We start from the raw sequence: 14,364 nt of genomic DNA on the forward strand, positions 1-14,364 counted from the left end.
TTTGTAGCAAGACACTAGCTTAATTTTAATACAAAATTAAGTGAGTTTTGAAATATTGTGTGCACTGTTAATATTATAATATTTCTAATCTGCTTTGTTAACCAAGTAACAACCATTCAAAAAGCCCTAAAAATATCAAAAACACATTCATCCCCTCTTTGTTGTATTCATTACCTAACAAATGGTATCAGAGCAAAATCTGAAAGCAAATAGATTAAATATCTTGGAATAATTAATACACAGAAATTTAGGAGTATAAAGATACCAGCCTTTGATAAGACTAAGTACATATTATAAAAAAAGAATATGGTGTTGTTTTTAAGGATGGCCAACCCCTTGTACATCTAGCATCTGAAGAATGGACCTTTTATTCCTATGGAAAGTATTGAAGAGTCTACAGAAGGAGACATGGTCATCCCAGCTTACTATGGTCCAAAAGATCCTTCAAAATACACAAACATTGAGAAGGAAAAAGTTTCTCTTGATGGTGGTCTGCAATTAATTCTGATAAAGTCACTTGACAATGTCATGTACAATAACATTGTCAATTGTGACACAGGAAAACAGATCTGGGAGAAAATAGAGATTATGTGTGAAGGTATAGAGGAAGTTAGATCCAACTAAAGAAGAATACTGGTGTCTCAGTATGAGGGTTTCATGGTTAAACCTAAAGAAAGTATAACCGATGTCTTTGAAAGATTTAACAAGTTGATTAATGACTTGCTGCTTCATGATAAATACTATGAAGCTGAGGAAGTTAACTTGAAGTTTTTGCTCACCCTTCCTGACCATCTAGAATAGAAGATTTCATCTATATAAGAAGGGAGAGACTTGAACAGAATGACACTAGAGGTTTTGTATGGCATTCTAGAAACCTATGAACTGGAAATGATCCAAAGAAAATCTTTAAGAGCTGGTCATGGGCACATTGTTGATGGATCAAGTGAACTAGTTGTTAATGACAGCCAGTCATCTGTTGATGAACTAGAAATCCAGACTCCAATTGTTTCAAGTATTGAGCAAAAGAACAAGGAACCACAGAACTAAGTTATTCTTGAACTTAAAGAGGATGAATTCTACACCTTGAATGAACTGGATTAGTTAGATCAGCCCATGGCTTACTTAGCAAGGAAATTTCCTAACATTATAGTAAAAAATCCAAAATTCTTCAAAGACAAGGGACATACATCCAACAAGGACAGCAGCTGAAAGGCAAAGGCGCAGTATAACTCTGGAAACAAAAATGGCTACAAAATAGGATCTATTGACAGGTCAAAGATCAGGTGCATTAATTATGATGAATTGGGCCATTTTGCTATAGAATGTAGAAAGCCTAAAAAGGTGAAAAAGGACAAGGCCTATCTTGAATTGGAGGAAAAGTATGAGGCTCTTCTAAGAAAGTAATGGGGTAAAGTTTATATTGCAGAAGGAAAGAGTTGGGATGATTCAGATAATGATGATGAGGAGGAAGTAGGAAACTTTGCACTCATGGCCTTGGAGCAAGGAGAGTTATCCTCATCAAAAACACAGGTACTAACTCTTACCACTATTGATATAAATGAAAGTCAATATAAGGAGACTGTTGAAAAGATGAGCATAGAAATGTTCCATATCCATACTAGCATGGTAACAGCTACTGAGGAGGTCAGTAGGTTTTCAAAAGCTAATAAGAAGCTTGAGAATGAGAAACAAAAGTTTGAGCTACTGCTTGTGGAGCTTGAGACAGTGAAGAAAGAGAATGAATATCTAAAGAACAAGTTGAAGTGTGCTAGTGAAATAGAAGCTGTGTTAATAGAAAAGAGAGAAAAGAATGAGGTGAAACTGAAGTCATTCAGGAATGCATCTCAACTAGTTGGTTAGTACCATGAGAAGAATAAGCCATGTGCAAACATAATTATTGGCTTGGATTATGATGCATTGAACAACAACAAAAATGTTGAAGGTGACAGAGGTAAAACAATTCTAAATGGAGATGTCCCAGTTATGCTGAGAAAAGTGGATGCACCTCTGTTCAAGGCATGTGAAGCAAATTTTAGTGAAGTTGAGTTGGTGATAAAGCAAGAGCTTGCTGATGAGGATAATGAGAAGAAATGCACAGAAACAACTTCAACTCCTAAAACTGAGAAGAAGCCCATGGTGAACCAAACTCTCAAGAAACTAATCAGGAAGTTAAGACTGAAACTACATGAAAGAAGATGAAAAACATAAATGGGAAGGTTGGAATAAACAAAAGCAATAACTTTGCATTTGTTGCAGATGCTCCCCAGGAAATAGTATAAAAAATGTGGCTCTGTTAATCATCTAACTCAACTTTGCAAAAATGTTGTTAGCAAGTCAGGAATAGGAGCATGCAAGTATAATGAAGCAAAGGCTGATGATCCCTACTCATTCTGTGACAAGTTTGATTACATACCTTGCAACATGAAAGTAATGACAAGTTACCACATGCTGAGAATATATCTTAAGGAAGTCAATATTGAGACCTCAGCTAAAAAGGAAAATGCACATCAATCAATGAATTCTATTCTTTCTGAATTATCAAATTCTACTTCTACCAAATTTGTTAACAAGAAGAAAGAACCCAACACTGCTTGGGTTGCTAAACACACTTAATCCTCACTATGTGAAGGGCAAAGTAAAGAAGGTCATATGGATTATAGACAGTGGATATGGCTGGCCCATTAGTGACTTTTGGAGACAATATCAAAGGTTTTATAATGGGATATGACAAGATAATTTCTGGAAATGTTGTCATTGAAGATGTTGCACTAGTAGCTGGTCTTCAGGTGAATCTCCTGAGTGTCTGCCAATTTATAGATAGAGAATTTAATGTTTTATTTGACAAATGAGAATTCTTAAATATCAGCAAAAAGACTAGTGAAACTGCTTTGAAAGGAGCAGGGAAGGGAAGATTAATTGTTGCAGAACTGGAATCAGCAAATGAGGATGGAATTTGTTGCTTCTACACCAAGGCATCTGAAGAAAAAAGCAAGTTGTGGCATAACAAGCTCTCTCACCTGAATTTCAAGGCAATCAATACCCTGGTTAAAAAGGAGTTGATGAGAGACAAGCCAAATCTGGAGTTTGCTCAAAATGAGGTTTGTGAGGCTTGTCAAAAAGGAAAAATGAAGAAATCAAGTCATAAGAGTAAAACCGTAAATTTTATAAGTACACCTCCGCAACTTATTCACATGGACTTATTTGGACCAGTTAATGTCTTATAAATTTTAAGGAAGAAATATGCACTGGTGATGGTGGATGACTACTCAAGATACTCATAGGTAGAATTTATGAATTCTAAGTATGAAACTCCATACATTATAATTGAACACATCAAGAAATTGAGAAGCAGGATGAAGATCAGACTTGTGTGAAAAGATTGAGAAGTGACAATGGCACAAAATTCAGAAATGCAACTTTAATTGAATCCTGCAAAGACAAAGGCATTGTTCAAGAATTCTAAGCTGCTAGAACACCTCAGCAAAATGGGGTAGTTGATAGAAAGAATAGAGCACTAGTAGTGGCTTCTAGAACAATATTGCAGGATGTTAAATTGCCAATAAGTTTTTGGGAAAAAGTTGTGAACACTGCATGCTATACTCAAAACAAATATCTCATTAACAAGAATTTTGGCAAATCACCCTACTCAGTCTTATCTAAAAGAAAGCCTACTGTTGATAAGTGGATTTTATATCTACTCGGAACGCTTCATAAGAGGCCTAAGTTGGTGTTTTGGACTCAAGTTATTGGTTTTTTTTATGTGTTTTTGTGCTATTGTATTGCCGGCATTAATTGGATGAATAAATAAGCTTTTCAAAGATATATGCTTAAAATATATCATAATTGGAAGCCTAGACCATTCTCACGTTGTATAGAATCTCGATAGCTTCACGTGGACGGTTGAATCATCGAATTCTGACGAACGAAACTCAAGTTATGGCCAAAAGAAGAAAATGCAGGAAAGGAGCCAGAAGCCGCGCGCGCCCCCACAGCACTACCGCGCACCCGCGCCACTATCCTGCGCGTCCGCACCCAGCTCCTATACCAGAATCTTGATTTAAGTCTGTTTTTTATAGTTTACAAGCCCAGGTCCACCAAAAGCCTATATAAACCAATAAAAAAATGTTTTTAATAACAAGGAGCCAAGGGAGAGCATTGAGAAGACCTAGAGAGCACAAGACGGCTACAGAGAAGAAGACTTTTGTATTCTTTAATCTAGTCGATACTTGGATGCTTGTTTTCTATTTTTCTTTAAACCCTAGTACTCTTATATTATTTATTATCATGTTTTCATTGGAACCCATGTTGACGATGAGTTCGATTATGAACTAATCATTGTCATGGGGTTCTAACGGATTTATCTATGGATTTGAATAGTTAATTATTCTAGATCCTTTGTGTGTGGGGATTTATGATTTACTAGTTTGGTTGTGCTTATTCATCTTTGATGCGTAGCTAACATTTAAGATTATTTGTTAATCTCTATTGAAGCGACAGTGAATATAGAGGTTTAGAACTTGCAATGCTAGCATAGGTTTATGTATGAATTTACATACATAATTTGAGGGTAATTTTAACTATCTTATTCATCCTATGCAATCATGATAGATAACTTGCTCTTAAATTATTATGTTTTCAATCTTTATAGACACATAGGGGCTAAGAATAATTGGTATCTATTCAACTTCTATCTTAATTATGGATGTTTGATAGTAGGGTATACGTATAACGAAAGTTAGCGTATACTAGTTTCGTGTTATCTGATTAGTTGTCATCACCATCACATGCTAGGGTAAAAGACATAAACTTTGAATGAAGTATTTAACGAAGTTAGAATCCCATGTTTATTCTCATATAAGTAATTCAATCTTAATTCTCTTAGTTAATGCTATTTAGTATAATCTCTTAGTTAAATCAAAACTCAAATTGTTATTTGTCTTAGCAGTGAGTGATAATCATTCATTGTTGCATAGGTGCATAATCTGAACTTAACCTAAACCAGTCCCTGTGGGAACGAACTTGACTTATATCTTATACTACTTGTGATCGCGTACGCTTGCGTGTATTTTCACGTTCGAATTACAGCGAATAAGTTTTTGGCGCCGCTGTCGGGGACTCGGTGTTAAATTTAGTTTATGTGTTTGACATCAGTGGTCGTTAAAGTTCAATGACTCAGATATTTTACTTACTAGTTTACTTTGTTGTGTGTTTTAGGTACTCTAGAGAGCGTGTACGCAAACGCGTTCTCAATCTCGTAAGGAAACACTGGACGAAGTTGAAGAAGTTGACGAAGTTTTTGAAGAAGTTGAAGAAGAAGCGATCATTACAATGGGAGAACTAGCAGCGAATCCGAAAGCTTTGATGGATTATTCTCAACCAAAGATCAATGACATTCAATCTAGCAATATCAGACCAGCAATTATGACTAATACTTTTGAAATCAAGTCTAGCACAATTCAAATGGTACAGAATTTAGTCCAGTTTGGGGGTTCTGCAATGGAAGATCCCAACATGCACATTAGAGATTTCATCGAGATCTGCGACACTTTCAAGTTCAACAATATTTCTGAAGTTGCTGTGAAGCTGAGGGTTTTCCCATTTTCTCTGAGGGATAAAGCTAAGTGTTGGTCGCATTCTCTACCACCAGGTTCTATCACTACTTGGGAGGATCTTACTTAGAAGTTTCTTACTAAATTCTTCCCTATGGCAAGACAGCTGCAATCAGGAATGCTCTTACTCAATTTGCGCAGCTATCAGGAAAATCTTTGTATGAGGCTTGGGAGCGCTACAAGGAGATTCGTAGGAAGTGTCCTCATCATGGAATGTCTGATTGGATGATTATCAATTGCTTTTATAATGGTTTGGGAGCGCAGTCCTGATCCATGCTCGATGCAGCATCAAGTAGAGCCGACAATTTCGTACACGACACGTTAACACGACACGGAAATGACACAATAATAACGGGTTTGATTTGACATTTTTGGTACATGAACACGAAAGTACACGAATACGAAAGTACATGGATGAATTTAGTGTCGGCTTTGGATTTACACTTGGGTACACGATACGAAACGAAAGTACGCGAAATAAATAAATATTTAAATAAATTTATCAAAATCATATGAATACATATATCTTACAATAATATTTTATATATAATATTTATAGAATATAGATACAAAATATATTCAAATTTAAATTTCATAAGACTTGACTGTAATTGAGTCTTTATGACTTATTGACTTAAGACTCGACTAGTAAAAATTTAATATTTAAATATATATTTTATTTATCTTTATTTTTATTATTAATTTTAAATTACACAAAACACGACATGAAACATACACGAAATGAAGGTACACGAACATGAAACAAAACGAATCCTTAACGGTTCGGGTTTAGGTTAGACATTCATGACACGCAACATGAAAGTACATGATACGGAAGTACACGAAATGAACGAATTTCCAGCTCTAGCATCAGGTGGAGCCTTATGGGCTAAGAGCTATGATGAAGCTTATTAGCTAATTGAATTAATGGTTGCTAATGAATATCAGATCCCAACTCAGAGACTACCTCAAGGCAAGGTAGTAGGAATTCTGGAAGTGGATATACTGCTATAACTGCTCAGCTAAAGGCGTTAACGATGAAAGTGGATTTTTTGGCTAACTATGGAGTTAATCAGATCACTAGTGTCTGTGAGCTTTGTGCAGGTGCGCATAAAACGGAGCAGTGTGTTATATCTAGTGAGTCAACTTAGTATGAGAACAACTTTCAGAGGTCGCAGCAACCAGTTCCTGCCACTTATCATCTTAACTACCGCAACCATCCTAACTTCAGCTGGAGCAACAACTAGAATGTGGTACAAAAGCCTTATCATCAGTTTGAAGCAAAGCAATTCAACCCTCCTGGTTTTCAACAACAGTATGCACCAAAACAACAACTCCAACTTCAACAACAACCGCATGGAAGTGCAGGTCAATCTACTAATGAAAAATCTGAATAGGAGGAGTTGAGGCTTATGTGCAAAAGCCAGGCGGTTTCTATCAAGACTCGGGAGAATCAAATAGGGCAAATTGAAAATGCTTTGTTGAACCAACAACCAGGAACTCTTCTTAGTGATACCGAAGTTAATCTAGGCAAGAGGGAAGTAACGGAGCAGTTGAAGGCAATCACATTGCGGTCTGGAAGGGTCACGAGCCCCAAAATTCAGCAAGATGAAGATTCTGAAGATTCTATTCAGAATGCAGGTGCATTTGCACGTTTTCCAATTCCATAAAATGAGATACTAGCTGAAAAAGTGGTGTAGAAGGATGCCGAGGTGGAACCGAAGAAGAAAGCTGTTGAAAGCAATCCTCTTGAGGGTAATACAGGGGATAGACTGGTCTACCCACCTCCGCCATATCCTAAAAGACTTCAGAAGCAGAAGTAAGCAATTTGCTAAGTTTCTGGAGGTTTTCAAGAACTTGCACATTAATATACCTTTTGCTAAGCTCTAGAACAGATGCCGAGCTATGCTAAGTTCATGAAGGGTATTCTATCTCGAAAGCTAAAACTTGAGGAGTTGGAAACCGTTGCTCTAACGGAAGAGTGCAGTGCTGTACTGCAACAGAAACTACCTCCTAAGCTTAAAGATCCAGGAAACTTCACGATACCTTGCACTATTGGAAATATATCTTTTGACAAGTGGTTGTGTGACTTGGGAGCCAGCATCAATCTGATGCCCTTGCCTGTTTTCAAGAAACTTGTTCTACCTGATCCAAAACCTGTTAACATGTCTTTACAACTGGTTGACCGTTCCATCACCTATACGCGAGGTATAGTGGAGGATATCTTGGTAAAGGTGGATAAGCTCATCTTCCATGCTGATTTCGTTATTCTGGACTTTGAGGAAGATAAGAAGATTCCCATTATCTTGGTAAGACCATTCTTAGCTATGGGCCGAACTCTAATTGATGTGCAAAAGGGTGAACTAACCATGAGAGTTCAAGGTTAGGATGTCACGTTCAATGTCTTCAATGCAATGAAATTCCCCACTGATGAAGATGAGTGCTTTAAAGTGGAGTTAGTGGACTCTGTAGTGAGTTCGGAGCTTGATCACTTCCTAAGGACTAACGCCTTACAAAGAGCCTTAACGGGGGATTCTGATAGTGAAGATGAAGAAGGGGAAGAGCAAATGCAGTATTTGAATGCATTTCCGTGGAAGAGGAAGTTGGATTTGCCGTTCAAGTCTCCTGAATTGGAAGAGCTGAAAAATTCTCCAAAGCGTCTCAAGCCATCTATTGAAGAAACTCCTACACTTGAGCTCAAACCACTGCCTGATCACTTGAGGTATGCATTTTTAGGCGATGCATCTACTTTGCCTGTTATTATTACATCTGGCCTTTCAGGAAGTGATGAAGATAAGCTCTTGAGAATTCTGAGAGAGTTTAAATTAGCAATTGGATGGACGATTGCAGATATCAAGGGAATCAACCCTTCTTATTGCATACATTAAATTCTGCTTGAGGAAGGAAGGAAGCCAACTGTTGAGCAAAAAAGGAGGCTAAATCCTATCATGAAGGAGGTTGTGAAGAAAGAAATTCTTAAATGGCTAGATGCAGGATTCATTTATCCTATCTCTGATAGTTCGTGGGTGAGCCCGGTGCAGTGTGTGCCTAAGAAAGGAGTCATTACAGTTGTAGCTAATGAAAAGAATAAGCTCATCCCCACTCGGGCAGTCATAAGATGGAGAGTTTGCATCGATTATCGAAAGTTGAATAAAGCCACCAGGAAGGATCACTTCCCGCTTCCATTCATTGATCAGATGTTTGACAGGTTGGCTGGTCATGAGTACCATTGTCTTCTAGATGGATATTCGGGATATAATCAGATTTGTATTGCTCCAGAAGATCAAGAGAAGACAACGTTTACTTGTCCATTTGGCACTTTTGCTTTTCGTCGAGTCTCTTTCGGACTTTATGGTGCGCCTGCTACTTTTCAGAGATGCATGCTGGCCATTTTCTCAGATATGATTGGCACTAACATGGAGGTATTCATGGATGACTTTTCCGTGTTCGGGACTTTTTATGACGAATGCTTGCATAATCTTGGGTTCGTACTGAAAAGATGTGTTGAGACCAATCTAGTGCTCACTTGGGAAAAATGTTACTTTATGGTGCAACAGGGTATCATTCTTGGGCACAAGGTATCCAGCAAGGGTCTTGAGGTGGATAAGGCCAAGGTGGGGGTCATTGAAAATCTTCCTCCGTCAATCTCAGTAAGGAGTCCGCGGTTTTCTTGGTCATGCGGGTTTCTATCGGCGATTCATCAAAGATCTTTCCAAAATCTCTAAGCCTTTGTGCAATTTGCTGGAAAAGGATGTTCCCTTCCAATTCGATAAAGAGTTTCTAGCTGTTTTTGAGAGCTTGAAGAAGAGTTTGACTACAACGCCTATGATTACTGTAACGTCTGAGAAATATTATGTAATTATTTTATCAATAAATAATTATTATGAGATTATTATGTGAATTTTTGGTAAATTATTTGATGATTGATATTAATATTTGGATGTGGATAGCTGATAAAATTAGGATATTTTTTTTAATTATCCAGAATTAAATATAGATAATTTTGGTATTTTTCTGGTAAATTTTTGGATTATTATATGATTTTATAAGGATTTATAGAATTAATAATGATTATTTTTACATAATTATAAAATTAATTTTTAGAATCAGAAATCGTCCCACTTCAACCGTTTTTGTGTTTTTACAACCCGAAACTCTTCTGAAAACTCCAACCTAACCTAATCTCATAATTCTGAGCACTTTCTGTGTTTTGACTTTTTCGATCCAGGATACGGTTTGACATGTGCGAGTCCCGACGTGAAATTTTCGATACACTAATCATTTTATAAACCAATAAGAATTCGTATTCTCAAAAGGCGAAATATTATTACCTTGTTTTCGTATAAAATGCTTTATAGGAAGTTCCGTTTTGATAATTATCCAAATTTGGTATTAAAACTATATCGTTATATAGTTACTTAGCGGCTAAGTAACCTATTTTCGAATCCGATATGTAAATATAATTATTGAATTATTAAATAAATATAATATTTGATGGGTCTGTTAGTTGTGTGTTACCTTATTGTTAATTATGGGTAATTGTTGGATACAAGCCTTATTTGTATAATTAATTATTGCGTTGTATGACATTATTTTATTTTTAAAATGATTTTATTGAATATTTATTCTTATAAATGTTAAAAAGATTTCAAAAATTATTTTTGTTTCTTTATAAATTTATTTATTATTTTTAGGAGTTTATAAAATTTAGAAATTAATATTTTATTGATTAATTGTTTTTAAATGATTTTCTGAATTGCACTTAACTGTAAAATTAGTATTTAAATCCAAAATGTTTCGAAAATCATGAAAAATTTATTTTATTAACTTTTAAATATTTCGAGAATTTTAAAACTATTCCGGAAATTTTCTGGCTTTTATTTAACTGCCCGTTTGTTCGTAAATTTGTAAAATACGGGCTATTATGTGTTCCAAGAATGATTTAAAATTTTTGGAAAATTTAATTTTATTAGTTTCGAATTGTTGTGAGAATTTTAAAATTTTATTCTCATAAATATTTAGGTTATTACTACCAGAAAATATATTCATTAAGATTTTAATTGCGAGTCAGGATTAATTTTCGGGAATATCGCGTGGCGGATAATTGGTGGTGGGGGAATTTATAATAAAAACAAAACACGCCACCACACCACGGATCCACCGCCTTCCTTCTCAGTACCTCTCAATCTCTCTTCTTTCTCATCTCTCTCGTTCCTCTCTCTCCCTCCTCTTTCTTTTCTCCCTTCCGTCTCTTTCCCTCCTCCTCCTTCTTTCTTCTTTCTGTCCGGGCTTCTCCCCAAGTCCGGTGCCATATGTGTTTAATTTTCCGACGATTCCGCCGCCGCCCCTATTTCTTTTCTTCCTGCAACCGCCTGTGTTTGTTTCCTTGGTATGCCCTAAACATATATACATACATATGCATATGTGGGATGGCTTTGTCTTATCGCTGTCATATGCCCTCTGTTGCCGTTTTCTTTTCTTTCCTTTTTCCGGTGACTGTCACCGCCGCCTGCGCGTGTGGCGCGTGTGGTGGCGTGAGGTTTTTCGGTGGTTGCCTGTAGTTGTATGCGCGTGAATTGTGTTCGAGATTTCAGCTGTTCTGTTTGGTCCAGTGGTAATTCAATATTAGTTATTAATTAATTTATTTTATCTGCTGCAGGAATTATTTGATTAATATTTTGTGATATAAATAAATTTGTGTGGGATTATCATAATTAATCGATGAAATTCGTGTTGGCCGTCTGTTATAAACGGTAACCCGCGAATTTTATCGCCGTCGGCGATGAGCTTCAGCGAGCCGATGGTGGACTGTGATGATATAATCTGAGTCCTACGAATAAAAACATAAAAATACGGATAATAATAATTAATAACTGAATTGTGTCGGCGATTGGGATTGCGAATCGTCGTTGGTTGGTTTTTGTTGTGATTGGGTTGTTGATTGTGATTGATGTCGGGTTGATTCGAGGGGTAGGCCGATAAACAAAGGAGAGGTTGCCCGACTTTCGGGAAATAAATTCCGAAAATACGGGAACGTAACCTATAATTATCGGAGACGTCGAATAACCATATATATAGTTATATTATATGAACTTAATTGCGGTTGAGACAACATAATTTATAAATAATCGATTACCCTGTTTTTCAAAATGACGAGTATACGTATTTTCCGAAAATAAACCCCGAACTGAGTTTCGAAGATGTGAACCATAATTGTTATGTGTATTTCAGTAATACATATAAATATGAGTTGGGTTATGAAATCGTATGGGTAGAATATGATAGTGGTGTTATGTTAAGCGAGACGATTATCTGTAGGGCATTTCAACCCTGTAGGTCCTAGTCGGAAGACCCGAGACGTGACGTTGGACTAGGAATGATCTAGTGATTAATTATCAGACTCAACAAGATTCCAATCGAAGGACACGAAGCATAGGATTGTATCCAGAATAGGATAGTGGTTCGACGATAAAGCCAAACGTTCAAGGCAATTCAAAAGTCAACCGATAATAGTAGTTAAAGCTTCTCGAGGCAAGTATTCTTGAACTTTCTTTTAAAATACTGCAATTATTTCTTCATTCCTATTCTAAGTTCAGAATAGTTAATTGTTTTATATTTCGCTGCAATTACTCTTATTATGCATATTCCTTTTATTCTTGTTCCTATATTATCGATTGCTCTCTTGAGCAAATACCCATTCTTTCGGGTTATTTGCGAACCCTGAATTGGGATATTTTGAATTCAAAATGATTTGACATCAAAATACTCTATGGGCTGGATAATGATGATGTGTGGGATTAAGTTTTACATAATCCTAAGGACCGGGACATGACCGGTGCCTTGAGATGGGTCGTAGAGCCTGGGGACCCGACTAGATCTATAGAGGTAGGTATAGATCTGCACTGTATCCTTACTGATCAGCAGGATATAGGTGCAAACTAGTATCCAGTCTAATTTGTTGTTGATCGCCATTAACGACATTCTCTCTCGAAAGGTTTTATGATTCTAAAACCGGACAAAACCCTGATTCAAGAGATGGATCGGGGAATCGCTTGTCACTTTTAGATTTAAATTAAAGGTTGGTAACAACCAATATTTATTCGCTCAACTCCTTCAAATAAATAGAATTGTTAAAATTATTTAAAGATTTTTGTTCGGAAATTTTCCTTTGATATTAATGTTTGAAACTGAAATTATATACTTGCTAGGCACTTTTGGCTCACTCTTGCTTTGTAAATTCTTATTTCTTTCAAAAACAGATAAGGATAAAAGTGAATAGCTTTCGTTAGACAGCAGAAGTTAGAGAAATCTCCGCTGAGAGAGAACGAAGATGCTAGAAAAATATGACAAGGACATTAGCATAAAGGTATTTACACTTGTATTGTAGTTGATGTGAATTGTAGAAGGTTAGATTCTTATTTCATACCATGACCTGTAAATAATCCGGATTCAAGGGGTTAATTGAATATTCTTTTATTTTATGTAAAGATTGTTTAGTGACACCAAATCTTGACCCCAGATTTGGGTTGTTACAATTACTGCACCTGATTGGAACCAGCCCTTCGGAATGATGTGTGATGCTAGTGACTATGCTGTTGGGGCAGTTCTTGGCCAGAGGAAATATAACATTTTCCATGTGGTTTACTATGATAGTAAGACCCTTAATGGTGCTCAGCTGAATTACACTACTACAGAGAAGAAGTTGCTGACAATTGTCTATGGTGCCGAGAAATTTTGATCCTATTTGCTTGGGACAAAGGTGATAGTTTGCACTGATCATGTTGCTATTTGATATCTGGTCTCAAAGAAAGATTCAAAACCTCGGTTGATTCGATGGATTCTCTTACTTCAGGAATTCGAGCTGGAAATCAAGGACTGAAAAGGTATAAAAAATCAAGTAGCAGATCATCTATCACGCTTGGCAGATCAAGGTAAAACTTCGGAGTACAAGACGTTGATCAATGAATCTTTTCCGGATGAGCAACTTTTTGGGGTGCAAGAAGAAGAACCATGGTTTGCAGATATTGTGAACTATCTGGTGAGTAATGTTATCCCTCCATAACTATCTTATATTCAAAGGAATAAGTTTCTACACGAGGTGAAGTGGTATTCATGGGATGAGCCTTTCTTGTTTAGACAGGGAGCTGACCAGATTATCAGACGATCCATTCCTTATAGTGAGACAGAGGGAATCTTGTGTGACTGTCATTCAACTGTGCATGGTGGATATTATGGTGGAGAGAAGACATCTTCTCGTATCATTTAAGCAAGATTCTTCTGGCCTACTTTGTTTAAGGATGCTCATCAGTTCGTTTCGAGATATGATCACTGCCAACGAGTTGGTAATATATCCAAGAGAGACAAGATGCCTCTTAATGTGATGTTCGAAGTTGAGATTTTTGATGTTTGGGGAATCGACTTTATGGGGCCATTTGTCTCGTCCTGCAGTAATCAGTATATTCTGTTGGCGGTTGATTATGTGTCAAAATGGGTCGAGGTTAAAGCATTACCAAACCATGATGCTAAGGTGGTGATTAACTTCCTTTATAAGCAGAATTCACGCATTTAGGCACTTCAAGAGTTATAATCAGTGATGAGGAATTGCATTTATGTAATTGCAAGTTCACTATATTGATGGAAAAATATCACGTAAATCATCATATTTCCACAACTTACCATCCTCAAACTAATGGGCAAGCTGAAGTGTCTAATCGGGAGATTAAACGTATCTTAGAGAAGATGGTGAGTATATCAA

At 36.5% G+C, this 14,364-nt stretch overlaps 1 non-coding gene across 1 annotated transcript; it reads right to left on the reverse strand.

Annotated features, from left to right (window-relative positions):
• Positions 1-5,717: 5,717 nt before the first annotated feature.
• Positions 5,718-5,824, reverse strand: LOC141699493 (small nucleolar RNA R71). The gene has a single exon (XR_012565953.1). It is a non-coding gene; the product is annotated as a small nucleolar RNA R71 (small nucleolar RNA).
• Between the last annotated feature and the right edge of the window lie 8,540 nt (positions 5,825-14,364).

This window comes from Apium graveolens, chromosome 11 (assembly GCF_009905375.1).
Source record: "Apium graveolens cultivar Ventura chromosome 11, ASM990537v1, whole genome shotgun sequence".
NCBI classification, from domain to species: domain Eukaryota; kingdom Viridiplantae; phylum Streptophyta; class Magnoliopsida; order Apiales; family Apiaceae; genus Apium; species Apium graveolens.